The sequence below is a fragment of the Schistocerca americana genome, chromosome 11 (genome assembly GCF_021461395.2).
Source record: "Schistocerca americana isolate TAMUIC-IGC-003095 chromosome 11, iqSchAmer2.1, whole genome shotgun sequence".
NCBI classification, from domain to species: Eukaryota; Metazoa; Arthropoda; class Insecta; order Orthoptera; family Acrididae; genus Schistocerca; species Schistocerca americana.
Genome location: NC_060129.1, coordinates 93,212,867 through 93,240,229, shown reverse-complemented (window position 1 = coordinate 93,240,229; position 27,363 = coordinate 93,212,867).

Sequence of the window (27,363 nt, the reverse complement as noted above, 5' to 3'; positions counted from 1 at the left end):
TGGGAGATTAAAACTGTGCGCCGAGACTCGAACTCGGTCCGGCACACAGTTTTAGTCTGCCAGGAAGTTTTATATCAGCGCTGACTCCACTGCAGAGTGAAAATCTCTTTCTGGAAGCCAAAATTAGACGCACCTGTGCAACTGTGTTTTGTTAGTTTGCTGAGGATGACAACCAGATTCGCAGTGTGTCTCAAACTAACCGGTGCTCTTTCGCCCTGCACTCAACACAGAGCATTTTCTTAGAGCAGGGTTGCCCAATCTGTGGCCTGTGGAACATTGGTGCTCCGCGAGGACAGAAAATGTGCTCCACGAAAAAATGTTTATAACATGGCCAGTTTTTTCGTGAACGCCTTGACGATATTAATTTTCACTCTATTTTATTATGATTACTGTGTTATTAGTCATGAGTTAAATTGAAGTAATCACTGAATGAAACTAATCCTTCTCATTTTTTAAAGTTTCATTAACATTCAAAACAAAAAAGGCGTTCCGTAAAAGTACCAGCATTCTCGAAGAGTTCCGTCAGAGGAAACGTTTGGAAACCCCTGTGTTAGATGGGTACTTGATATTACGTTACAGTGATTGTGTCACGCCTTGTCCGTCTCTGTGCTATATTCGGAGTTGATAAAAGTGAGGCAAAGTATCTTAGGTTTCAGAGCAGTGTGTTGTGTACGAAGCTTAACAGAGCGGCACTACGAATGGAACCCTATACGAAATGGGCAGTGGCGAAATACTCCGTGTTGGTGAAAGAGATGCAGGAGAGACGAGCACTACCGCAAAACACAATGACAACAGACTCTTTCAAATGTTCAAATGTGTGTGAAATCTTATGGGACTTAACTGCTAAGGTCATCAGTCCCTAAGCTTACACACTGCTTAACCTAAATTATGCTAAGGACAAACACACACACCCATGCCCGAGGGAGGACTCGAACCTCCGCCGGGACCAGCCGCACAGTCCATGACTGCAGCGCCTAGACCGCTCGGCTAATCCCACGCGGCAACAGACTCTTTCTCTCTCAGGAGTTTTCCATCTTCAAGATGTCCTCAATGAAAATGGGTAGGTCGTAGATTTGTGTTTACAGACAAGAAAAGTAATATTGTTGAGTTTACTGGATTACAGCGAACGACGTTCTGTGCTCTTTCTTCTACATTCGAGGCATACGAGGGTTTTTAAGGGTGAGGAACGCGTGTAGGTAGCGTGCACAACACGACGACATTAAGACAAGGAATGGAGAACGAAGCAGCCGGCTGCGGCGGCCGCCGAACTGGAAGCTTTGGACCGAAGTTCGCCTCGTGCGCAGCTGTGCGCCGCCGGTGTACTGCGCTGCTTCGTGAGGAAAGCTTTCGTACGGCGAGCACGGCGTGGCTGAGACCGCGGGGGGCGAGCCGGGTCGCTGCTCAAGCGGCAGGGGGGGGGGGGGGGGGGCGCCATACGTATGGAGCAAGATGCGGAAACTTAGGGGCGGTACGTTTTTGTAGTATACTCCGCAAACGAAAGTAAAGTAGAATAATGCACATTACTTTGTTGTACCAACCAACTAGGAAAGTGTTTTCAAGGCCGTTCCGCTCCCCAGACAGGGTGGAATGGACCTCGACCTTTTCTTTTTTTAAGTTTCTTCGATGACACGTCTTAGAGGTGAGCTGGCATCCATCGTCCTCGCTGCCTGTGCCAGCAGACGAGTCACCAGCCCACTGTTTGCTCTTCTGTCAGGCAATACGTCCCTCAGTTGGAGTCCAGTACAATTCCTTGCGATATGTTCATGCCGCATCTTCGCCGTCTTCGAATGTTTCATTCTCTGTAGAGTCAATTTGTTTTTCTTTTGTGTTCCTCTTCTGTAAGGGAAGATATGTTTCTTCTCCTTTCTTCTTCTCTTCTCCAGCCACCAGCCTGATCTCTGCTCTGTTCTGTTCAGATTCTTTAGTTTAAGTGGTTCGTTGGCCTCATTCTCGTAGGCAGATGATGCGAGAATAGCGGTTCGACCTGTCTTTCTCGTCACTCTCAGCTGCTCTGGATACTGGCGTGACATTTTCCGGGGTAAAACCAGGGACGGTTGACCCAGTGGAGTTACTTATGGACGAATTTGGAGTACCAGGCATCGATGAACACTGACGTCGTTGTTCCACCTCAGTAGTTTGTAATCTGGCGCTGCAGTCAGCTTGCACGAGTCCACGTGGTGCGTCTGCGGATTCAGTGGGAACGTCAGTGTGTGGGTTTTGCTGAACGGTCGGCTGAAGGCTTCTGGGTGGCTGCGGAATACCAGTCGTCGCGGCTGGTGGCAAGTCACCGCCTGAAAGGACGTCGAGATTCGTTGGCCAAACACCGGTCGTCTGAAATCAGTTCATTGCAGTTCTCATGTTGGCAGCAAACACGTAGGATGAGATTTGCCACAACATAACATATTTCCCCGGGTTTGACCTTAACCACCTTCTCAGTTCGTCATCATAATATGGGCATTTGGAGCCGAAGGCCCGCAAACCTTCACGCCTGGCCTGGGCCCGTCAACACCGACATTGGACTGTTGATGACTGGAAACATGTTGCCTGGTCCGACGAGTCTCTCTTAAACTGATCGAGCGGATTGACGTGTACAGGTATGGACGCTGCGTGTCAGCAGTGGACTATTCAAGCTGGTGGAGGCTCTGCACTGGAGTGGGGCGTCTGCAGTTGGAGTAACGTGGAAACCCTGATACCTGTACATACGACTCTGACAGGTGACACATACATAAGCATCCTGCCTTATCGCCTGCATCCATTCATATCCATTGTGCATTTCGACGAACTTTGGCAATTCCAGCAGGACAGTGCGACACCCCTCACGTCCAATATCGCTACTGAGCGGTTGCAGGAACACACTTCTGAGTCTAAGCACTTCCGCTGGGCACCAAACGCCCCTTAGTGAGCATATCTGGGGTGCCGTGCAACGTGCTGTTCAGAAGAGATCTCCACCCCCTCGTACTCTAACGGGTTTATGGACAGCCTTGCAGCATTCTTGGTGTCAGGTCCCTCCAGTACTACTCCAGACATTAGTGGAGCCCACGCCACGTCGTGTTGCGGCACTTCTGCGTGCTCGCGGGGGCACTACACGCCCTTAGGCAGGTGTACAGGTTTCTCTGGCTGTTCGGTGTATTATATTCTGCTACCTCAAATGCTCTCTACTGATTCATATATGAGATGTAGTAACGTTCTCCACTGATTTACCACAGCAGGTTACCAAGCGTCTTCTGGCTGCCGCCATTTACTCTCCCATCGCCTGCTTTTTGTCTGCAAACAGAACATGCGATACTCGAAAGCTGGCTTCGAGGGGTAGAGAAATGAGTACTTCTTTCTTTCATTTGATAAAAATGATATCTACAGATTCCTATAAGAAATGTAGTACATCTACATACGTATCCCTGAAGCCACCGTATGGTGTGTGGCCGAGGGTACCCTGTACAACTACTTGTCAGTTACTCTCCTGTTCCACTCGCAGACAGAGCGAGGCAAAAACGACTCTCCATATGCCTCTGTATGAGCCCTAATTTCTCGTATCTTCTCTTCGTGGACCTCACGCACAATGCATGTTGGTGGCACTAGAATCGTTTGGCTGTCAGCGTCAAATGCCTGTTTTCTAAATTTTCTCAATAGTGTTTCTCCAAAAGAACTATTATATTGGGTACGTTTTATTTGGAAAGTGAACATGCCCTACTCAAAAGCAAAAGATAGCTCTGAGAGGTAGGGAAATGAGTACTTGCTTGATTCGTTTGGTAAGTAATTACGTCTGGTTAGCATTTATAAGATTGCATTAATGCAATCTACAGATTCCTGTACGAAGCGTAGTAATAGGGTTGTTCTCCTCTTCTTTATCAGCAGGTTAACGACCTCCTTTTGACTGCCAATATTTACTCAGCAATCGACAGCCTTTTTCTTGCGAAGATGAGATGCGTTACACGAAATCTGGCTTTCAAATGTAGAAAAATGAGTATTTCCTTCTATCCGATGTTAAGTAATTAGATCTTGTTAAAATTTTTAATATTACATTCTGCTACGTCAAATAATATCTACAGATTCCTATGTGAAATGTGATATTGAAAGTTTCCTTTAAAATAATTCCTTTCATTTTATTTGAGATTTCGTACTAGTTTCCTGTTGTTTAGTCTTGACTGCATTTCCAACAGCGAGAGAAACGTATTATAATTGTCTGCCAGAATGAGACATGTTGCATAATCGTTCTAAACATGTGAACTTTACTATTAATCTCTTTAATTAAATAAAGTTTTCCCTACGCGTTAATCTGCCAAATAATGCTGTTCATGAAATGGTCTCTGTGCTCTGATAATTTTCGTAGCAAACAAACAGATTGTGAAATGAAAATATCTCACCTGGTAATTTAACTGCTTGGAAACGCAGTGCTTGGTACTCTCTGCAAGCCAGTTGCGAATTTCTGACTACATTTGCTGAGAGCCCAGTGCAATACTCCAGACAGCAAGTAAACTGTTTCACACACATCACTGAGTGAGGCAGTCCTTAAATGAAAATGACTTGGATCGAGGTTGTGGACAATGCTCGTAGATGAAATGTCTCTTTAACCACCTTTTTTAAAAATTATCTGATGTATTATTACTCGTACACAGTTCATATTACAACATTTATTAACGCTGACAAAGGACGACACAGATACCAAACTCCAACTCTCACAAACGTTAGACAGATAATCAATAAACATGAAAAATACCTCACAGTGAAAATCACAGAATCTTTAATGAAAAATCTGAAGTTCCCTGATGTGGATGTCTCATTCAACAGTGAATCTAGCTACGTGCGACTGCGGTGTCACTAAATAAGTAATGTTGCCTTCATTCCTCTTCACACTCTTTTCCGATCTCAGTTCATTCCAAATCACTAGTCAAATCTTCCCCCCCTGTCTCACAATATTCAGACACAGTGCACTTTAACTCAGACGTGCCCACCTCCACGGCTACTCTGCCACGAGCCCCCTGCTCGCCGCCTGCCTCGCTACCCCTCTGACGTCACAACTCCCGCGCTCCTCGCTGCCAGGCAGACTCTGGCCAAAGACCGCCCGTGAAGAATAAGAGACTCAAGATTGTCGATTAGAGTCTCAGACATACATAGTACGTATAAAGTACTGAAATGCAAATGACAAACTCACAGAAGGTCGAAAGAAGAATTTTAAGGAAAATACTGGGAGCTAAAAGAGACAATAATGCTGAATATAGGTTAAGACCAGAGTGTTGTACCTGAAAATTGAAAAACTAACTGATGTAACGTGGGAGAGAAGACTACAGTTTTTTGGAGGTATATTCGGAATGGATAACAACAGACTAACCAAACGTAGAATCACATTACTCTGTAGCTACAAATCCAAACCCGCATGGTTCATAGAGAGTGGAAAGGACATGGAAAACGCTGGAATTACAATACACACAACAGAAAACAGAATACATTTCAGAAAGTCAGCACAAAAGGCAGAATTTCAGGAGGGAAAGAAAACAACTAGACGAGAGTGGACTCAACAAGAAAGGGAACAACACTCTAAAAGGGTGAAGGAAATTTGGAAACTAAGGAAATCTAATACAATGAAGAGTAGCCAAAGCTGATTCATCGTACCCTCCAAATAGGTTATTTGAAAGAAGAGGAAGAAGAGGAAGAAAATCATAGTAGATCTATTTCACTATCTATTTCACTATCTCACAGCCTCTCTGGCCAGAATTTTGCAGGAGGATTCTTACACATGCCAAAGATTGTACTGAAAACTTCGTCTACGTAATATTACACGAAAATAGTCGTAAGCTAGGAAGTGGTATAGTATACTATAAAGAAATATATAGCGATAACAGAATATGCAATATATACATGTTAAGTGCGTATATGCACTATAAAGAAGTTTTGTAAGCAGCAGTGCTCTGTCGCTCGTAAATTAATTTGCAAAAATCATCGTACATTTCGCGCTCAGCTGCACTCCAAATATAATGCTGATTACACTGGTGCTCAGGTGTATTTAGAATGCGCTACATTCCGTTTGAAAGCAGTGTACTCAAGTTAAAGAAAATTGTCCACTACATTAGTGTGTACTAGTTGTAAAGTCATTAACTGTGGGAAAAAATGACGTTCACGGCATTTTTCTTTGCAGTTACTGTGCGCAAAGTCTGGTGAAACTGGCTGTGATTACGTCGTCTTTTTGTCGTAGCAAATGTGTATGGAAGCTATGTCTTTTCGTTGTTTTCATACACGAAGCTGTTGGCACGAGTGTACACAGTGCACTATGCAGATCATGCTGAAGTGTCTTCCAGCACTCACAATGCTGTAATATCTGACCAGGTGAGAGCGGCGTACCCTAACTGAGTGGGAGGCGGCTGAGAGTGGACTTAGTGGATGCTGTACCTGCCCGTAATAAACCCAGTGACAACTCAGAGCCAGACCGCTCACAAAAGGTACTTCCATGTCACTTTAACAAAATGTCTGTGAAGCCATCTAAAATCACGATAATCGATTTGGCATGCCGTCGTAAAGAAAACGTCCATAATACGTCCAACTGTCTCACAGTGCAGAGAATATCTCTACTCGAGTCCATCAATGTGCTGTTTTCGCAAAGTACGTGTATCCTGTTACAACACAGTGAAAGAAAATAAATCTTTTACATTTATCTAAAACTACATAAATTATGGTGAATTCTCAGATTAAAAAACAAAGAATAACAAGCATTTCTTACGAATATTGAAATTACAATATACACTGCTGTGTTGGCAGTGACATGTCAGACAGAATAATCATAATGGAAATCGGTTTCACGCTGTGAGAGAAAAGAAACATTAAAATATAGTAACCATTACATGTACAATGCGTTGTGAGAGTATCAACAGGCAAACATTGCAGTCTGTCTTCTTACTTCTCACACGAGCATGCGTCTGCCACTCGTGTTGTTATGCAAGCGTACAATACTGATTTCTGCAGCGTGTATGTTTTTATATACTCGAGTAGATGCCCATAAGGATACAGGCTAAAGGGAGGGAAAGGAATGAAATGTGAACAATATTTTACTTCTGTAGAGAAAAAAAAAAGAAATTATTACATCTGTCTTTTGCCTCTGAGTCACAAAACATAAAGCAAATGAAAATGTGTTCACAAAACCTATGCACGTGCCAATTACAAGTAACCAGCCCAAATGAAAAATTTAAGTGGTATCAGGAAGAGTACTTAATATCTATGAAAAAGTAAAGTCAAGGTGCAGAACGAAAACAATTAAGAATTTATCTCTTTCCGGTTAAGTCTATTATCTAGAGGCGAAAAAGAATGAGAAATGGTATTATCCTGTAAATGAGAAAAAAATACACTAGCACAAGCAAAGCCAGAAATTCATCAAAGCAAGTGCATCGTAATAAGAGTCCTCAACCCTTCTCATTGCTGTTCACAAAAAATTGCATATTTTTGAAACAATGTGTTTATCTTCCTGTAAATTCATAGCCTTGTATTATCGTTTTGCGACACCTTTTCTCAAACCATTAGAAGTACTACTCGTCAGAGATACACACCAAAACATAATCAACAAGGAATGCAACAAGAGTAAAATCATCATGTAGTCCGTGACAATCACTAACATCAATATGCCACTTCATGTCATAAATAATAAACGTCTGCATAATAATCATAAAAAGATCACTATTCTCACTTCCTATTATCTCATCGTATTCTCATTATAAAAATCTATAAATCATTGCTACACATACTTCATCTATAATGAAGCCTTAAGTCTTCACTTCACCTACAATAAAATTCCAACACTGAATGAAGAAATCCTGGTTATATCTCAGGGTTTGAGTATCTCAGTTGAAAGGTGGCTACACTGAGCCACAGCGCCAGAGATTGCGCCAAAGAGTATTATTCAGCCGCCTCCACTGGCAGTGCTTGGGGATAACTCGTAGTAGTCCGTGCTTGTTGAGAACTCGTAGCAGTGAGTGCTTGCTGAGATGTCGTAGTGAAGAGTGCTTGTCGAGATGTGGCAGTAGTCAGTTCTTGTTGAGATGTGGTGGTAGCGAGTCGGTAGGGAGAGATTGTAGTGTTTAGAGTGCTTTTCATCAATATAAACGAAGGTAAAAAAAAAAAAAATTTCTTTTCTCTCTCATTATTTCAGTGTCCTGAATATCATTACAGGTTCAGTCAACAAAGCATCTGGCGTGTGTTCTTGTATTAGAGTGTAATTCTGGGTTTCCTGCGCAATTATAGTATTTCTAATTATTTTTATCACGTCAGTATAAATGGTATTTGAAATTTCTTGTCTTATTGAAGAAGAACTGTGCCAGATGTGTACGTTGAGTCATACTTCCACACACAGAACAGTTATACTTGTGCCTTGGTTTTTTAGGTTTTATAGTTGCTGGGGACTTAATTAATTAATTGTGTTAACGAAAATTTTCATTTCATTCTTTGTTGTTGTTCTATGCAGTCAGATTGCGTAATAATACTAGTCAGGGCCAACCGTTTACGAGACACAGCGTAATCGGACATACAGCGATGAAAAATAAAAATTATTTTCAAAGTTAATAATTAAGCCCCCATGCACGTGGCGACCGCTACTTCGGATCGTCCCTTGGAATTCTTCTGATTGTAAAAATAGTAGACAGTAGTATTGTTGTAGTAATTTGTAGTTTAGTAATTGTAGTCTATATTGCATGTGTAGATTTGGTAATTGGCATTCTTCTAATGGTAATTTTCAAAATTTAATTTGTGTTGTCTTGTCTACGGGTTTGACAATTTAGTGCAATTATTTCAATTGTTCGATTAATCGTGTTTGAGGGAAACATTTCGTGTAAATGGTATTGTTGGAGATAAAGAGTCTTTGTGTGTAATTTTCGTACAGCGACGAGTTTTGTATGTTTTGTAAATGATTACGCGATCGATGACAAAGGCAAAAATGATGGATAGTGAGAATGACGAAATTATTAACATGGCGAACTCGCCAGCAGAGGAAAACAGTATCATGAATAATGAAGTGGAAAACAATTTAATAAGTCGGGAAGATAGTCCGGAACCATTTCAAAATTTTTCTCAATCAGAAAATTCACAGAATACGAGATTAACGATAGAAGATTCTGGAATAGTGTCGAACACAGATAGCTTTACAGCTATGACGAAGGAAACCAGTTTTGCGGGAAATGTTAGGGGTGAAAAGAATTTTGAACCATTTAATATGGAGCAGTTGATGGGTGTAATATTAAATTTGGGATCTGAATGAAAAACAGAGATAGGAACAATTAGAACTGAGATAGGAACAATTAAAACTGAGATGGGAACAATTAAAACTGATATGGGAACAATGGAAACACGGTTAGGATCTGAATTAAAAACAGGGATGGGAACTTTGGAAACACGGTTAGACTCACGAATAGGGACATGTTTCAAAAATATGAAAGATGAATTAAAGAAAGAAATCAGAGAAGAAGTACAACCGATTTTGAATTCTCACAATAATAGATTAATTGCAGCAGAGATTAGACAAAGGGAACAGGATAGAGAACAAGAAGAAAGAGATCGCGTGATAGTACAGAAATTTTCAGAGTTAAAGGAAGAAATATTTGAGAGAATCGAGGAATCCGTACCAAATGACAGATTAAATAACCTAACACAACAATATGAACAGTTAACTACCAAATGTGTCAATACTGAAACCCGAGTCGCGACACTTACGAAAGACGTAAATAAACAGAAAGAAAAAATAGGTGACTTATCGGAAAGAGTTGAGGAGATTTCAGATAAATTGACAAATCTTAGTTTACATGGGGACAGAGATTCGGATGATACAGCTCCATTACCATTTGCAGAAACCGAAGAGTACCAGAACATAAATAAGCATGTTGAAAAGCAGGGAAAATTTAATGAACGCGTGAAAAGGGAATTTGAGGCATTAAAAAAGCAAGTCAAACAAATTGAAGGCGAAATCGTAGGAGAAGACAGCAAAAGAAATTTAGAATCACAGATACCAGAGGGGTTTGAAGAAAATAATTTGTTTCATTTACGGGATGCAACAAGAGAGCGCCAGGCGCGCGAACTTGACAATAATCAACATTGGAACTGGGACAGACGCGGTAGGTCTTTGTCGCCACGAGGCGAAAACTTTGACTATAAACACTTTTTGACTGTTCGGAAATTTAAGATCTTCCGCAATTCTAAGAATGACATACATCCATGTTCATGGTTAGATCAATTTATGTACGCACTTCCACCAAATTGGCCACTAAGTCACAAACTGGAATTTATGTGTGGATATTTAGAAAACGAACCGGCGACGCGCATGTGTGCACTTATTAGAGAGTGTAATAATCTGAACGATTTTTATCGTGCATTTCTATCGGCATATTGGTCCGAAAACACGCAAGACAGAGTCAAACATAGTCTGATTATGCAGCGTAATTTTAAACAGTCTGAGTTCCGCACGTCGGCAGAGTACTTTGAAGACATGATTCGAAAGAATCAGTTCCTGTCCAACCCTCATAGCCCGACTGAATTAATTCGCATTTGTTTAATTAAGCTGCCGCAATTCATAAGACAAATTGCTTTAGCCGGAAGATGTAAAGACGACATTGAGACTTTTAAGACTTTGCTACAAGAACTTGAGTATGACAACGACGGGACTTCTTGTAATTTTTTCAGTAACAGTAATTACAATAGATTTTCAGAGATAAGAGATAGTGATCGGAACGGGCGTTATATGGGTAATGTTGAGAATGACAGACGTAACACACAGGACAATAGATACCAGCCTTATGACAATAACAGACGTTCTAATAGAAATTACACAGACAGTTATAATAACGGTAATTCCTACCGGAATGATCAATCATACGGAAACAGTAATCGGTATCATCAAGACAGAAATTATTCATACAATAATAGAAATTCTTACTACAGAAATAATCAGGGTAGTAGATACAACAATAATTTCAGAAGTGACAGTCGAAATTACACAAGAAGTAGTTATGCAGACAGACAGGAAAACAGAAATTTTAATAACAGGCACAACCAGGAATTTGCATCTAACAGACAGGAAGGACCTAATTGGCATCCTCCACGTGATAGAACTTCAGAGAGACAAGTGCAAATCGTAGAAATTGATCCGCGAAATGACGCGAATAATCAGAGACGTGACGCAAGTAATCGACAATGACTTGTAGTTTCGGCTTTTGGCAGCAATATAGACGGTTCAGAAGGTAATGACACTACGACTTTACACTGCGTACGCCTGGAAGACATGAGAGACATTTTGCTAGACGAAAAGGAAAATAATGTAGACGCATTTTTACATCCTTTTATTGAAGTATGTGTGGGTAAGAATAAGTTCACTGCAGTCTTAGATTCTGGGAGCCCACTGAATGTCATTAGTGAACCAGTTTTTCTTATTTGTGAAAGAACTATTGCCTGTCCTGTGTTACCTATTTCTAAAACTACAATTCGAGGAGCGATTTCTGGAAAAAGCGTGGAAGCTAAACAACAGACCAACCTAAATTTCATTTGTCAAGGATACGAATTTTCTGCTAATTTTATTATTGTTCCATTACTCAGTACACAAGTTATATTAGGTATGGAGTTTCTTAACACACATAAGGCAATTTTGAACTTTAAAGAAGGAGGTGTGAATTTGACTGTAGCCGAAATGTTTGAAATTTTTCGAGTGTTTAATAAGATCTGAGTCAGATACAAAATGTTTAAGGTTTCTTACTTCTGATGTTTTCGTTGAGCATTATGACGACAGTGTGTTTATTCATGACAATGACAATAGATACAGAGACGCGATGGATGATATAATTAATAGCGAAGAATTAATTAATGAAAAGGTTAAGAAAGCTGAAGTGCCAGATGACGTTGCAAGAGAAGAGCTGCACCACATTTTGACTTCACATGCTACAGTATTTAGTCATCACACAGGAACTATACAAGGCTTACAATATTTATTTAAAGTAAAAGAACACGCACCATTTCGGGGGAAAACTTACGCTATTCCTTTGGCTTACAGAGACAAGGTTAAGAATGAACTTCAATACATGTTAGATCAGGGCATTATTGAGCCTGCAGTCAGTCCTTATACTAGCCCATTACACGTTGTTCTTAAAAAGGATGGGTCAATTCGTTTGGTTCTGGATTCCAGACAGATAAATAATATCATCATTCCTGAAACTGACCGCCCACCAAATTTAGATTAACTTCTTCAACATTTCCATGGAATTAAAGTTTTATCCACGATTGATATGCGCGCAAGTTTTTGGCAAATAGAACACCACCCTGATTGTAGAAAATATACTGCCTTTTTAGCCTTTGGTAACTGTTACCAGTTTCGGAAATTACCGTTTGGACTTACTGTATCTTCAGCAGCATTCATTCGTAGTTTAAACGTAATCTTACCTGTTTATCTTCGTGACAATATTACTTCATAAGTTGACGATATTCTTATTGCTAAACGTTCTTGGAGTGAGCACAACAAAATTTCGGATTCATTATTACGTATTTTTGCAAGAGTTGGCATTACAGTGAACTTGGAAAAATCTGAATTTGGTCGTTCTCAGGTGAAATTTCTCGGTCACATTATTTCTACAGAAGGTATTCTTCCTGATCCAGAGAAATTAGACGCTATTCGTAACTATGCTGTTCCTACCACAAAACGTGATGTTCGTAGTTTCCTTTGTGTCTGTAATTTTCTTAAACGCTTTGTTAGATTGGACAATTTGGCCACACCTCGTTTATGTGAACTATCTGGTAAGAATTCTAATTGGTGTTGGGATGAGGAAGCTCAGTCAGAATTTGAACAACTCCGTGATGCTTTAGTTGCTGCTCCACTTCTTTCACATCCGGATTTATCAAAAGATTTTTGTTTGGCGACAGACTCATCATACAAAGGCCTAGGTGCACATTTATTTCAAGAGATAGAAGAAGACGGCGTTGTAGTACAGAAAACTATTCCATTTGGAAGTCGTGTTCCTTCTAAATCAGAAAAGAATTATTCGATTACGGAACTTGAAGCTTTGGCTGTTGTTTGGGCTTTTACAAAATTTCGGACATTTTTGTTTGGCAGACATACTAAGGTTTACACCGATCATCGAGCTCTGGAATTTCTTATGTCGACAAAATTAACTCATGGCAGATTGTCACGATGGGCGTTGTATCTACAGGAATTTGACTTTAGTATTGTTTACATACAGGGTTCTTCAAATATTGTTGCTGATGCTTTATCACGTGCACCTATGGGTTTGAGACAAAGTGCTGAAGAGGACTGCAAGGAAAACAATTATTGTTTGATGTACAGGGTGTTTCAAAAATGACCGGTATATTTGAAACGGCAATAAAAACTAAACGAGCAGCGATAGAAATACACCGTTTGTTGCAATATGCTTGGGACAACAGTACATTTTCAGGCAGACAAACTTTCGAAATTACAGTAGTTACAATTTTCAACAACAGATGGCGCTGCCAGTGATGTGAAAGATATAGAAGACAATGCAGTCTGTGGGTGCGCCATTCTGTATGTCGTCTTTCTGCTGTAAGCGTGTGCTGTTCACAACGTGCAAGTGTGCTGTAGACAACATGGTTTATTCCTTAGAACAGAGGATTTTTCTGGTGCTGGAATTCCACCGCCTAGAACACAGTGTTGTTGCAACAAGACGAAGTTTTCAACGGAGGTTTAATGTAACCAAAGTACCGAAAAGCGATACAATAAAGGATCTGTTTGAAAAACTTCAACGGACTGGGAACATGACGGATGAACGTGCTGGAAAGGTAGGGCGACCGCGTACGGCAACCACAGAGGGCAACGCGCAGCTAGTGCAGCAGGTGATCCAACAGCGGCCTCGGGTTTCCGTTCGCCGTGTTGCAGCTGCGGTCCAAATGACGCCAACGTCCACGTATCGTCTCATGCGTCAGAGTTTACACCTCTATCCATACAAAATTCAAACGCGGCAAACCCTCAGCGCCGCTACCATTGCTGCACGAGAGACATTCGCTAACGATATAGTGCACAGGATTGATGACGGCGATTTGCATGTGGGCAGCATTTGGTTTACTGACGAAGCTTATTTTTACCTGGACGGCTTCGTCAATAAACAGAACTGGCGCATATGGGGAACCGAAAAGCCCCATGTTGCAGTCCCATCGTCCCTGCATCCTCAAAAAGTACTGGTCTGGGCCGCCATTTCTTCCAAAGGAATCATTGGCCCATTTTTCAGATCCGAAACGATTACTGCATCACGCTATCTGGACATTCTTCGTGAATTTGTGGCGGTACAAACTGCCTTAGACGACACTGCAAACACCTCGTGGTTTATGCAAGATGGTGCCCGGCCACATCGCACGGCCGACGTCTTTAATTTCCTGAATGAATATTTCGATGATCGTGTGATTGCTTTGGGCTATCCGAAACATACAGGAGGCGGCGTGGATTGGCCTCCCTATTCGCCAGACATGAACCCCTGTGACTTCTTTCTGTGGGGACACTTGAAAGACCAGGTGTACCGCCAGAATCCAGAAACAATTGAACAGCTGAAGCAGTACATCTCATCTGCATGTGAAGCCATTCCGCCAGACACGTTGTCAAAGGTTTCGGGTAATTTCATTCAGAGACTACGCCATATTATTGCTACGCATGGTGGATATGTGGAAAATATCGTACTATAGAGTTTCCCAGACCGCAGCGCCATCTGTTGTTGAAAATTGTAACTAATGTAATTTCGAAAGTTTGTCTGCCTGGAAATGTACTGTTGTCCCAAGCATATTGCAACAAACGGTGTATTTCTATCGCTGCTCTTTTAGTTTTTATTGCCATTTCAAATATACCGGTCATTTTTGAAACGCCCTGTATATTCAAGGTGTTGCGTTTGAGAACTTTATTTCGTCTTTGCTCCAGGACATCGCTAAGGAGCAAAATAAGGATCCAATCTGGGAGGACATTAAGGAAAAGTGGAGGAGAAAGGAAAGCGTAGCGATTAGACAGCATTATTTAGTTCGCAATGACATTCTTTTTAAACGAAAGTCGGTCGACAACTCCGTTTGGTTAGTTTGTATTCCTAATTAGTGGGTTAGTAAGCTGATTTGGTATACGCATTTCAGTTATGCACACTTTGGTCCCAGAAAATACTTTCATAAATTACGGGAAAATTGCTACTTCAGTAATATGGAAAAACGTATTCGATCTGTTCTGGCCAAATGCAAATTATGTCAAAAGGCTAAGCCCCCATCAATTTCTCACAGAGCACCGTTGTTTCCTATCATTCCAGCGAAATTAAAGGACATGGCTGCTGTCGATTTGTTCGGTCCAGTGGTTCGTTCTACTAATGGTTTTGCGTACATTTTCGTAGCAGTGGAACTGACATCAAAATATGTGTGTTTTACACCGTTACGCAAAGCAACAGCTCGTTCAGTATCTAATGCTTTCATTAACCATTTTCTTAAAGAAGTTGGTCATGTTGATAAGGTTATATCAGATAATGGATCACAGTTCCGTTCTAAAATTTGGATTCGTACTCTACGGCATCGTAAAATTAAACCAATTTTCATTTCACTTTTTCACCCTCAATCTAACGCTTCAGAGAGATGGATGAAGGAAATCAATAAATTGTGTCGTCTTTTTTGTCATCAGAATCACAGAACTTGGGATCAGTATCTTCATATTTTTCAAAACATTCTGAATGAACTTCCTAATGACTCAACTTCTTTACCGCCTATACTGATATTAAAAAACAAAATCGTTCCTTTTCCGCCTACACAGAAACTGCGGCATTCTGAAGTTGTGAACCTGGCTCTACAAAGTATTGCATCTGCGGCTGCTAGAAGAGAGAAATCATCTAAACGTCCTGGTAGTTTAAAAACCTTGTCAGTTGGTCAAAAAGTGTTAATTAAGTCTCATCGTTTGTCTCACAAAGGAAAAGGTTTGTGTAGCAAATTTTTTCTGCTTTATAACGGTCCATATAGAATTCGCAAAATTATTCATGATAACACTGTCGAAGTAGAAACTCTTAAATCTCGGCGCTCTAAGGGAATACATCATATATCTAACGTTAAAATTTTTGTGGAATGACATACTTTAGAGAAACTAACAACTACATGTAAACATGCAGAGAATACAAGGATACCGCGCTGTGTTTTGGCGGCGGCACATACTCGAAGCAACAGTCAAGTCTGCGCGCCGCACAAGGCAGTCGTTGACTGCAAACAATTGCTTCCTACGTCACGCGCCTACAGCTGATTGAGCGCTCAGTGCGAATGCACTGACAGCCGTAAACAAATACACAGTCTAAATTCTCCGATTAAATTCAGTATAAAGCTATAGTGACTTGATGAATTATGTTATTAACGTTCAGTATTTTTCAGGATACGGTTGTATAAAATATTTAAGAACTTCAGGTAAATTCTGTGTGTCTCCGACGTTAAGAGGACTTGCTATCGAGAAAATTTCAGAAAGAATGTAATTTCCAAGAAGAAACTAATAAACTGAAAAGGTAACTATTAATTGAGTTTATTTTTCAGGTAACATATTTCCACTTAGGTACGTACTTTAGACGTAATTTGCTGCTCGCAATTACGTGATTCATACTTTGTGCTAATTTCATGTTCTATGAATTTACTTGTGAAGCGACGTGCTTGCGTACATCTGCTGATTTTTGTCAATGTTTTATTAATGAACAGGGTTGTTATTTGCATATATTATGCATCGCTTGGCTGCAATGCTTTTTCACGGATGTCATATTTTTTTATTATGTGTCTGCTGTGCTTATTTATTTAAATTATAATTGTCACCTGATTAGTTGTGCTGATATGTATGTAAGTTATACTTTGTGATTTATCTGCTTGCGCCTTCATCTTTACTTATTAAGAAGACATATGAACATTTATTTGCTTATGCTGATATGATGCTAATGACCTGTTTATTACGTAAGATATATGTTTGCTGCTATGCGTATGGATTGCATATTTATACATTTCTGTTTGTTGTCATAACTACTCTTTAATTTGGTATATAGAAATGCTGATATAAGGTGTGCGAACATGAAGTTTAGGCCACAGTATGGTATTAATTATAGATTGTTCGCTTGGCAGAGCTTCGTTGTAAGAATTGTGCTGCATCCACTTGTTGACATTTTGTTCTCTACTGGTATATTTACTCGCTGTTGCATGTTTTGCTTACGCTCAGTGCCTTATATTTTTAAGATAGGAGAATGAACTGCTATAATTCGACATAAACGACATTAGTACAAGAAACTTCATAGAAGTCACATGAGTTGGAGGTTTTATGGAAGCTGTATAAATTTTTGCTGATAGGAAGGAAGCTAACGACATGACATACCAAAACTAGGTTTAGACCATTGACAGTTATTACACTGCATTTTTCGTGAGCGATGGAAATAGGAAGTGACACTTGACACAAGAAATACTCCACATGTTTGCTTCTGTTTGCCATAATTCTTGAAGTGGTGTACACACTGCGAAATATTATGATCGTTCACACTCCGTAATCGTACTTAATTACTGAGAGTTATTCGAACTAAAGACTGTTAGAGGTCATGTATGCATATCTTTTGTTTATAATTCATAATGAGTAGAAGATTTGGGTCAGATGGATTACACAGAGGTTGTGTGTTGACAGTGTGTCTTCGGATTGTATGGGATGATGAGGTTTGCATTAGGATTTTATCTGTACTTGTTCGAGGAGACTGACTAGAGGAAAGAGTTGTTATGGAAGTGAAATGATATTGGCGATAAGGTTTATATGTGTCGACGTATTGAAGAGGTATTATTGAGGTATTGGGATTATATGAAGTTGATGATTATTGGAGTTTTTGTGGACAAGAGGTAAGGTAAATGACATTGATGATAAGATTTATATGTATCGACGTAAGAGGTATTATTGAAGTATTGAGATTATGTGATGCTGATGATTATTGGAGTTTTGGTGGATAAGAGGTAAAGTAAGTGAGGAGCATATTTTTTGTTTTGTTTTTGTTGGTCTATATGGAACAAGGAGGATGAAGATGGCAGACTAGAACACTCAAGTGGAAAGAAGATTGCCTACACACACACTTTGTTAAATCACTAAGCAGTATATACTTTTTTTTGAGAGAGGAAGCATTTGCAAATCTTGGCTCACTGACAGTTGTTCAGCAACCGTACATTTTGATCTGGCTTGGCAAACGTTGGTCTTGACATGATGACTATGACGTTGACTTAACTATTATTGACTGTTATACATTGCTGCCACTACTACTTGGTACACATGATGAACATCAAATTTTGACAGAATTGCATTTACACAGTTAACACTATTCAATTACACAGTAGTACTTAATGTGGATGAAAGATGAGTGAGTGTGTTTTGTGTGTTTTCCTTTCCTAATCCTACCCACCTATCTCCTAAATATTATTTTATTTGTTTTTAGTGGCTTGCACTGACAGCCATAAATATTATAGGTTTACTGATATTGAGTATTTGTAATAGTTAATATGACAACTATCTGATATCATTTGTGTGTTTATTAGAATTTGTATGTTTAGTGTAAGAGCATTGAGAATAATTTTGTAAAAGCATTTGTATGTGCAATCAAACTATTGTTCATGCCTGAACTGTCTGATTAGTGATACTGAATATTATGGACTGTTACCTGCACTTTTTCAACATTATGGGTGCCACTTAGAAATGTTTAATTTCTGCTGATGAACTGTGTGATTAAAATAGTGAATATTATGGACTGTTACTTGTACTTTTTCTACATGATTGGTGCCACTAGGACATGTTTAATTTCTGCTGATGAACAGTGTGATTAGTGATAGTGAATGTTATGGACTGCTGTCTGGACCTGTTCAACATCGCCGGGTGCCACAGATGGAACTGTTTCTACTGACATAATGTCACTTGTTGGTCTCTGCACCTGCTCAACATTGCTGGGTGCCACTAATGAACTGCTTCTACTGAAATAATGTCACTTGTTGGTGTCTGCACCTGTTCAACATTACTGGGTGCCACTAATGGAACTGCTTCTACTGAAATGATGTCACTTGTTGGTGTCTGCACCTGCTCAACATTGCTGGGTGCCACTGATGGACTGCTTCTACTGAAATGTTGTCACTTGTTGCTGTCTGCACCTGCTCAACATTGCTAGGTGGCACAGATGGAACTGCTTCTACTGAAATAATGTCACTTGTTGGTGTCTGCACCTATTCAACAATGCTGGGTGCCACTAATGGAACTGCTTCTACTGACATAATGTCACTTGTTGGTGTCTGCACCTGTTCAACATTACTGGGTGCCACTGATGGAACTGCTTCTGCTGAATAATGTCACTTGTTGGTGTCTGCACCTGCTCAACATTGCTGGTTGCTAGTGATGGAACTGCTTCTGCTGAATGTTGTCACTTGTTGGTGTCTGCACTGGGTGCCACTGATGGAACTGCTCCTACTGACATAATGTCACTTGTTGGTGTCTGCACCTGCTCAACATTACTGGGTGCCACTGATGGACTGTTTTTACTGAAATAATGTGACTGTTGCTGTGTGTACCTGTTCAACATTGCTGGGTGCCACTGATGGAACTGCTTCTGCTGAATAATGTCACTTGTTGGTGTCTGCACCTGCTCAACATTTCTGGTTGCCACTGATGGAACTGCTTCTGCTGAATGTTGTCACTTGTTGGTGTCTGCACTGGGTGCCACTGATGGAACTGCTCCTACTGACATAATGTCACTTGTTGGTGTCTGCACCTGCTCTACATTACTGGCTGCCACTGATGGACTGTTTTTACTGAAATAATGTGACTTGTTGCTGTGTGTACCTGTTCAACATTGCTGGGTGCCACTGATGGAACTGCTTCCGCTGAATGATGTCACTTGTTGCTCTCTGCACCTGTTGACCATTGCTGGGTGCTACTGCTGGAACTATCAACTACTTGTTTTTTTTTTAATCATTGAATGCATTTTATGTGAACATTTGTATAAACTGATTTTTTGTGTATTGTGTAAAATATTATGTAAAGTTACATGTATGAAAGAATTTGTATTGCTTACTGTATTTCATATATTAAGTTATTGAAAGGTCAGTGCAAAGCCAAAATTTTATCTAATTATGTGATATTTACGTATTAATATTATCTTTTATTTTTGTCTGTATTTTTGTGGACGAATTTTGTGGTATTTTCACCACCAGTGCTGGCAAAAATACCATCAAATTCTGGCCCGTGGAGGAGGGGCATATGAAAGGTGGCTACACTGAGCCACAGCGCCAGAGATTGCGCCAAAGAGTATTATTCAGCCGCCTCCACTGGCAGTGCTTGGGGAGAACTCGTAGTAGTCAGTGCTTGTTGAGAACTCGTAGCAGTGAGTGCTTGCTGAGATGTCGTAGTGAAGAGTGCTTGTCGAGATGTGGCAGTAGTCAGTTCTTGTTGAGATGTGGTAGTAGCGAGTCGGTGTGGAGAGATTGTAATGTTTAGAGTGCTTTTCATCAATATAAACGAAGGTAAAAAAAAAAAAATTCTTTTCTCTCTCATTATTTCAGTGTCCTGAATAATGCGTCATTACAGGTTCAGTCAACAAAGCATCTGGCGTGTGTTCTTGTATTAGAGTGTAATTCTGGGTTTCCTGCGCAATTATAGTATTTCTAATTATTTTTATCACGTCAGTATAAATGGTATTTGAAATTTCTTGTCTTATTGAAGAAGAACCGTGCCAGATGTGTACGTTGAGTCATACTTCCACACACAGAACAGTTATACTTGTGCCTTGGTTTTGTAGGTTTTATAGTTGCTGGGGACTTAATTAATTAATTGTGTTAACGAAAATTTTCATTTCATTCTTTGTTGTTGTTCTATGCAGTCAGATTGCGTAATAATACTAGTCAGGGCCAACCGTTTACGAGACACAGCGTAATCGGACATACAGCGACGAGAAATAAAAATTATTTTCAAAGTTAGTAATTAAGCCCCCATGCACAGTGCAAGGCGCTTAAATTGAATATCTCCTCCGATTACTGACAGTACATGTTATACCTGTGAAAAAATATATACTCTACCTGTTTTATCAGTACTGTCTGGAATCCGTTGTTGCATACTTCTGTATGTTAGCCTGTTAGAGAAAATGCTTTGCGACGCGCAAAATTCGATTTATTGTTTCTCGTGTTGCTTTTGTCTTCTGTGATGCCTTTGTCATTGACGAAAAAAATCATTGCTGCCTTCTTTTACGTGATCTCTGCTTGTAAAATGATGTAGTGTAAAGATCGGGGTGAGTTATGTTAGAGCATGACGTGATGTGTGCTCTGTTGTATCTATTACATAAAAATAATGACAGTGAAAATTAACATACAAAGTGGCTTGTACTTATAGTACTGTATGAGAAAAAATTGTTATTTTCATGTACACATTCATGTCAGTGAAAGAAAACCTGTAGAAAAAGCTTAACTGCTACTCGCAAACGCTTGACGTCATAAGAAAATGAAATACGTGTTGTCAGAACATAAGTGTTGTATATTCGTATGGTTTAGTCATCTCAAGGAAGAGAAGAAAGTCAAATAATTATACAATGAAAGGTTTTATATTGGCGAGGTGATGGAAACCTCTGGAAACTTTCGTTCTGAGTGTTTCAAGATGTACTACGTTCGGAAGTGGGATTCGTCGACTCCGAAATCGTCCGTTATACAGAAATACAAATATTTGACACCTGTTCTTTGCTTTAGAAGACAATGGGTGCGCTCGAACTAAAACTTTTTGTCCAACTTTGAATTTTCTATTGTGACTTACCTTCTTTATTAGCATTTTCCTTTTCTCAACTGCCTTTTTTTTGTATTAGTAATTGCAATGTCAATCAATTCACGATGACGTAAACATTGTGACTTGGGGAAAGAAACAAGTTCTTTTATTTTGTCTGGCGGATTTTTATTCTTCAATACTAAATGTGGCGAGAGCAAAGTTGAATCATTAGGAATTCTATGAACGGTGTGCTGAAATATCTGTCCCATTCAGTGTGTTGTTTGGTTCGTCTGTTGCTGCTTCACAAGTGTCTACCTTGGCTTTGATTCTTCACCTGTATTGTCGAGAACAAAAGATGGGTCAGTGAAAAATTGTGTATACCATTGTGTATTGTTTGTGCGTGGAAAAAGCTCCAATCTGTTAATTTCCTGTTCCTCGATGGAAATGCTCTGCTGAAACTGTACTGTTAATCTCTTGAATTAAACAAAGTTGTCCCTGTGCTTTAATGATCTGCCAAATAATGTTGTTCATGAAATTGCCCCTCTGCGCTGATCATTTTCATATCAAACAGATCGTGAAATGGAAATGTCTCACCTCGTAATGTAGTTGCGTGGAAACGCAGTGCTTGCTTCTCTGCGCACGCCAGTTGCAAATTTCTGACTGCAGCTGCTGAGAGCCTACTGCCAATGCTCCAGCCAGCAAGTAAACTGTGTTGTACACACCACTGAGTGAGAGAGTCCTTTGAAAAAAATGACTTGGACCGAGGATGTGGACAATGCTCTTAGGTGAAATATGCCTTTAACAAACTGTTTTTACATTATCTGATATACTATTAATTGTATGAAATTTATGTTACAACATGCACTGACATTGAAAAAGGACAACATTTAGGTCAAATGCTTACTCTCACAATTGTTAGAAAAATAATTGATAGACATGAAAAAACCCCTACAGTGAAAATTAAACAGTCTTTAATGAAGAATCTCAATTTCCTTCACATGGCTGTCTGATTCAACAATGAATCTAACTACGCGCGACTGCAGTGCCACAAAATAAAAAAAATGTTTCCTTTATCCCAGCAGCGATGACAAAAACGAACACACCCTCCAGCGACACAGTTGCTCTGAGCAAAGACTGCGAGCGAATAATAAGCGATTCAGAAGTGTCTCTTAGCGTCTGAGCTATACGTAGTACGTAGAAAGCCCAGAAGTGCAAATAACAGACTCCCAGTAGACCTGTTCAGTGACACGTTTGTTCTCCTGCTCTTTCTCGGCAGGTTAAGCTGTGTATTCTGGCTGCCACCATTTACTCTGCCACCTGCTGGGCTTTAACTCCAAATAAAGATGACCTGAAAAACTGGCATTGAGAAATGGGCAAATAAGTACTTCAGTCTTTCATCTGGTAAGCGATTACATCTTATTAACGATTTCAATATTACATCCTGGAACCTCGAATGCTGTCTACAGATTCCTGTATGAAATGTAGCAATGAGTTTGTTCGCCTTCTCTTTATCAGCAGGTTAATGAGCATCTTATGGGTTCCACCACTTACTCTGCCATCGACTGCGTTTTATTTGCAAAGCTGGCTTTCAAATGTAGAGAAATGGTTACGTCCTTCTTTACTCTGGTAAGTAATTACATCTGGCTACATTTTTAACATTACATTCTGCTACCCCCAATGCTATCTACAGATCCCCTTATGAACTGCACTAATAGCAATGTTCTCCTGTTGTTTTTCAGCACATTTATGAATTTATTCTGGCTGCACTATTTTTTCTGTCAACAACTGTGTTTTATTTGCAGCCGGCCGGAATGGCCGTGTGGTTCTAGGTGCTACAGTCTGTAACCAGGAGATCGCTACAGTCGCAGGTTCGAATCCTGCCTCGGGCATGGATGTGTATGCTGTCCTTAGGTTAGTTAGGTTTAAGTAGTTCTAAGTTGTAGGGGACTGATGACCTTAGGAGTTAAGTCCCATAGTGCTCAGAGCCATTTGAACCATTTGTTTCATTTGCAAAATGAAGATGCTCTGCCCGAAAGAACGCTTTTAAACACACAGAAATCACCTCCTTCTTTCATTTCGTAAGTAATTACATCTGGTTAACATTTTTACTATTACGTTTTATATATTAAAAGCATCACCTCGGTTCCGAGAGTTCCGGAAACTGTACATTTCCGCCCTTTTTATGGCTCACGAAAACCACACATTGCATGTTGTACCACCATACAGCGAGACCTGCAGAGGTGGTGGTCCAGAGTGCTGTACACACCGGTGCCTCTAATACCCAGCAACACGTCCTCCTGCGCTGATGCCTGCCTGTATTCGTCGCGGCATACTATCCACAAGTTCATCAAGGCACTGTCGGTCCAGATTATCCCACTCCTCAACGGCGATTCGGCGTAGATCCCTCAGAGTGGTTGGTGGGTCACGTCGTCCATAAACAACCTTTTCAATCTATGCCAGGTATGTTCGGTAGGGTTCATATCTGGAGAACACGCTGGCCACTCTAGTCGAGTGATGTCGTTATGCTGAAAGAAGCCATTCACAAAATGTGCACGATGGGGGCGCGAATTGTCGTCCATAAAGACGAATGCCTCGCCAATATGCCGCAGATATTGTTGCACTGTCGGTCGGAGGATGGCATTCACGTTTCGTACCTCCGTTACGCCGTCTTCCGTGACAACCAGTGGCGTACGTCGGCCGCATATAATGCCACCCCAGAACAGCAGGGAACCTCCACCTCGCTGCACTCGCTGGACAGTGTGTCTAAGGCGTTCAGCCTAACCGGGTTGCCTCCAAACACCTCTCAGACGATTGTCCGGTTGAAGGCATATGCGACACTCATCGGTGAAGAGAACGTGATGCCAATCCTGAGCGGTCCCTTCGGCATGTTGTTGGGCCCATCTGTACCGCGCTGCATGGTGTCGTGGTTGCAAAGATGGACATCGCCAGGGATGTCGGGACTGATGTTGCGCATCATGCAACCTATTGCGCACAGTTTGAGTCGCAACACAACGTCCTGTGGCTGTACGAAAAGCACTATTCAACATGGTGGCGTTGCTGCCAGGTTTTCCTCCTAGCCAAAATTCATAGATAGCGGTCATCCACTGCAGCAGTTGCCCTTGCGCGGCCTGAGCGAGGCATGTCATCGACAGTTCCTGTCTCTCTGTATCTCCTCCATATCCGAACAACATCGCTTCGGTTCGTTCCGAGACGCCTGGACACTTCGCTTGCTGAGAGCCCTTCCTTGGCACAAAGTAACAATGAGGACGCGATCGAACCGCGGTATTGCCCGTCTAAACGTGGTTGAACTGCAGACAACACGAGCCGTGTACCTCCTTCCTGGTGGAATGACTGCAACTTTTAATATTTTTTGTGGGATCTGAAATTTAAAAACCTCTCTCACACCGGCCTGATTTAGCTTCACCGATGAGGATAGTAAAAAACATTCGTATATTAAGGGAATTTTCATTCACAAAGCAGGCTTATCACATTCACACAGTTCAATACTGATGTGTCCTGATTAAATTGAGCTTAACTTAAATTGCATAAGGCAGTGAAGCAATTTCGAAATCTCGGTGCGACGAAAATTGTCAGTCGATCTCCTGAAAACATTTGTAATAATTATTAACTTTCGGTGACCACATGGGGAAGACCGGAGATCTGCTGGTAAGACCGTGTTAGCCCATTTATTGGAAGTAATAAACTGGACATCTTGAGCGTACAAAACGGCAGGTTCGTCCAGTGTAACTCAGACGTTCCCCACTGATCCCGTGCAACACAGCGTAGTAAGCAGACACTGTCAATAATAATCAGCTAAATAATACGCGAACACACTTACTTTATTTTAGTTCATGTATTAAATTCCTTCTCATACAGAATCTCATCAAGATGGCGACTAGCTCAACAATACATACATATACATCTTCGTTCTTTCAGGGCTGATGGGCAAGATCTGAATCCTTCTTTTCATAAGAGAAAACGTAGACAGCAGAGGAGCTATTCCATGGAGTAAATGCACGCTCCAAGGAATAATAGGGCTTGAAATCACTTTGCATTGATAATCATCGTATATTAAAGTTTAGGAATCGGTCAGATAAGAAGAGATATTTCGAGATATGTACTGAGTTATATAATTTATAAAATTTCTGAAAATATCACGGAGAGACCGCTGCAAGAGACATTTCAAACTGATCAGCTGTCGGAGCCGCTCCATCTAATTGGCGCTGCTCATGAATGGTTGTTTACGTCTTTTGGGACAGTTTAGTGACATCTCTGAACAGTCAAAGGAACCGTGCCTGTGATACAATATCCACAGTCGACGTCTGTCTTCAGCAGATCTGGAAACCGGGGTGACGCAAAGCTTTTTTTATGTGTGTATTTGAAACAAAACATTTAGTTCAAAACTACTGACCAAATTTGCCTGCTTAGCTTCATACCTGTTATCGCCAATAGCGCGGAACGAAAGACTTCGTTTCAAATAAACTAACTGCCTCAACGGAAAAAATTAATAGATGCAAATTTCTCCCCAGAACTGACAGAAATAGCTTCATTAAGACATTAATGGTTGATTGCTAATAAGGTGGAAATAATACAAGATCAGAAAATTGAAACTACTAACTTATTTTAGTCTTTCATTATTATGAGAATGTATATTAATTCACTTGATGGCTGCCAGACACAGAAATGTGCTTTGTTTTCATTTGACGTGGGAGCTGTAAACGAAGAGAGACCGGCAATATCACGATACATACACACGGGTCACGTGGAGAATGACCCCCCACTGTAACTCAGCTTGCTGTGCGCATGCGCGAATCTGGCATTATTAAAAAAAATTTCTGGGTAGCATCTGGCTACTCGCTGCTACTGCTCATACGGGAAACAGCCGCGTCTCAAGTAGCCAGGAGCGGGAGAAGGCACTGCTCATACGCGAATTCAGCTCTGCGCATGCGCACAAACGCGTTGGCAACTGCTCACAGGAACCTCGGGCTTCCTACGTAGTCGCCGCCGCGCGTGCGCAGTGACGCCTGTTTCCTGGCGTTCCCTGGCAGCTGCTCAGACGGACGTAAGCAGCCGTAGCAAGACGAAAGGCCCCACAAAATTGTCGCCAGAAATAGAAAATACTTTTTTCCGTTACAGATGTGACACAGGCTGAACTTAATTTAACAGCATATGACGCGGAATGTACAAAGTAGCTGTTTAGCGGAAGAGTGCAACTGTTTTCTGGCAACACTTCGATGGTTAATTCTGGTTGGGAAAGACGGTAGCTTTTTAGTTTCATTTCGATCTGCTAAACACAAATCTATACAGAAGAGGGATTTGCTTTGTGAAAGCGGAAGGAAAGCGTGACGCATTACAACTGTAACAACACTCATGTTGCCATTTTTCCAGATATCGATGAGTCTATCACTACTTTGTGCGTGGGTAACGTTGACCTTTGCACAAGTCCTGCACTTTCCAGCCGACTGACACAGGTAACAATGAACATTGAGCCATCCAGAGTGGTAATGTGTATTACCCTTGAAACGTCCCCTTTCAACAATTGTACAGGACTGTGCTTAACCTGACACACAGTATTTTTAGCGCAACGCAATCTGACTATCAAAGATCCCTGCAAAAGAATGGCCATGAGTAACATTAAACTATACCTTTCACAAATCACTTAC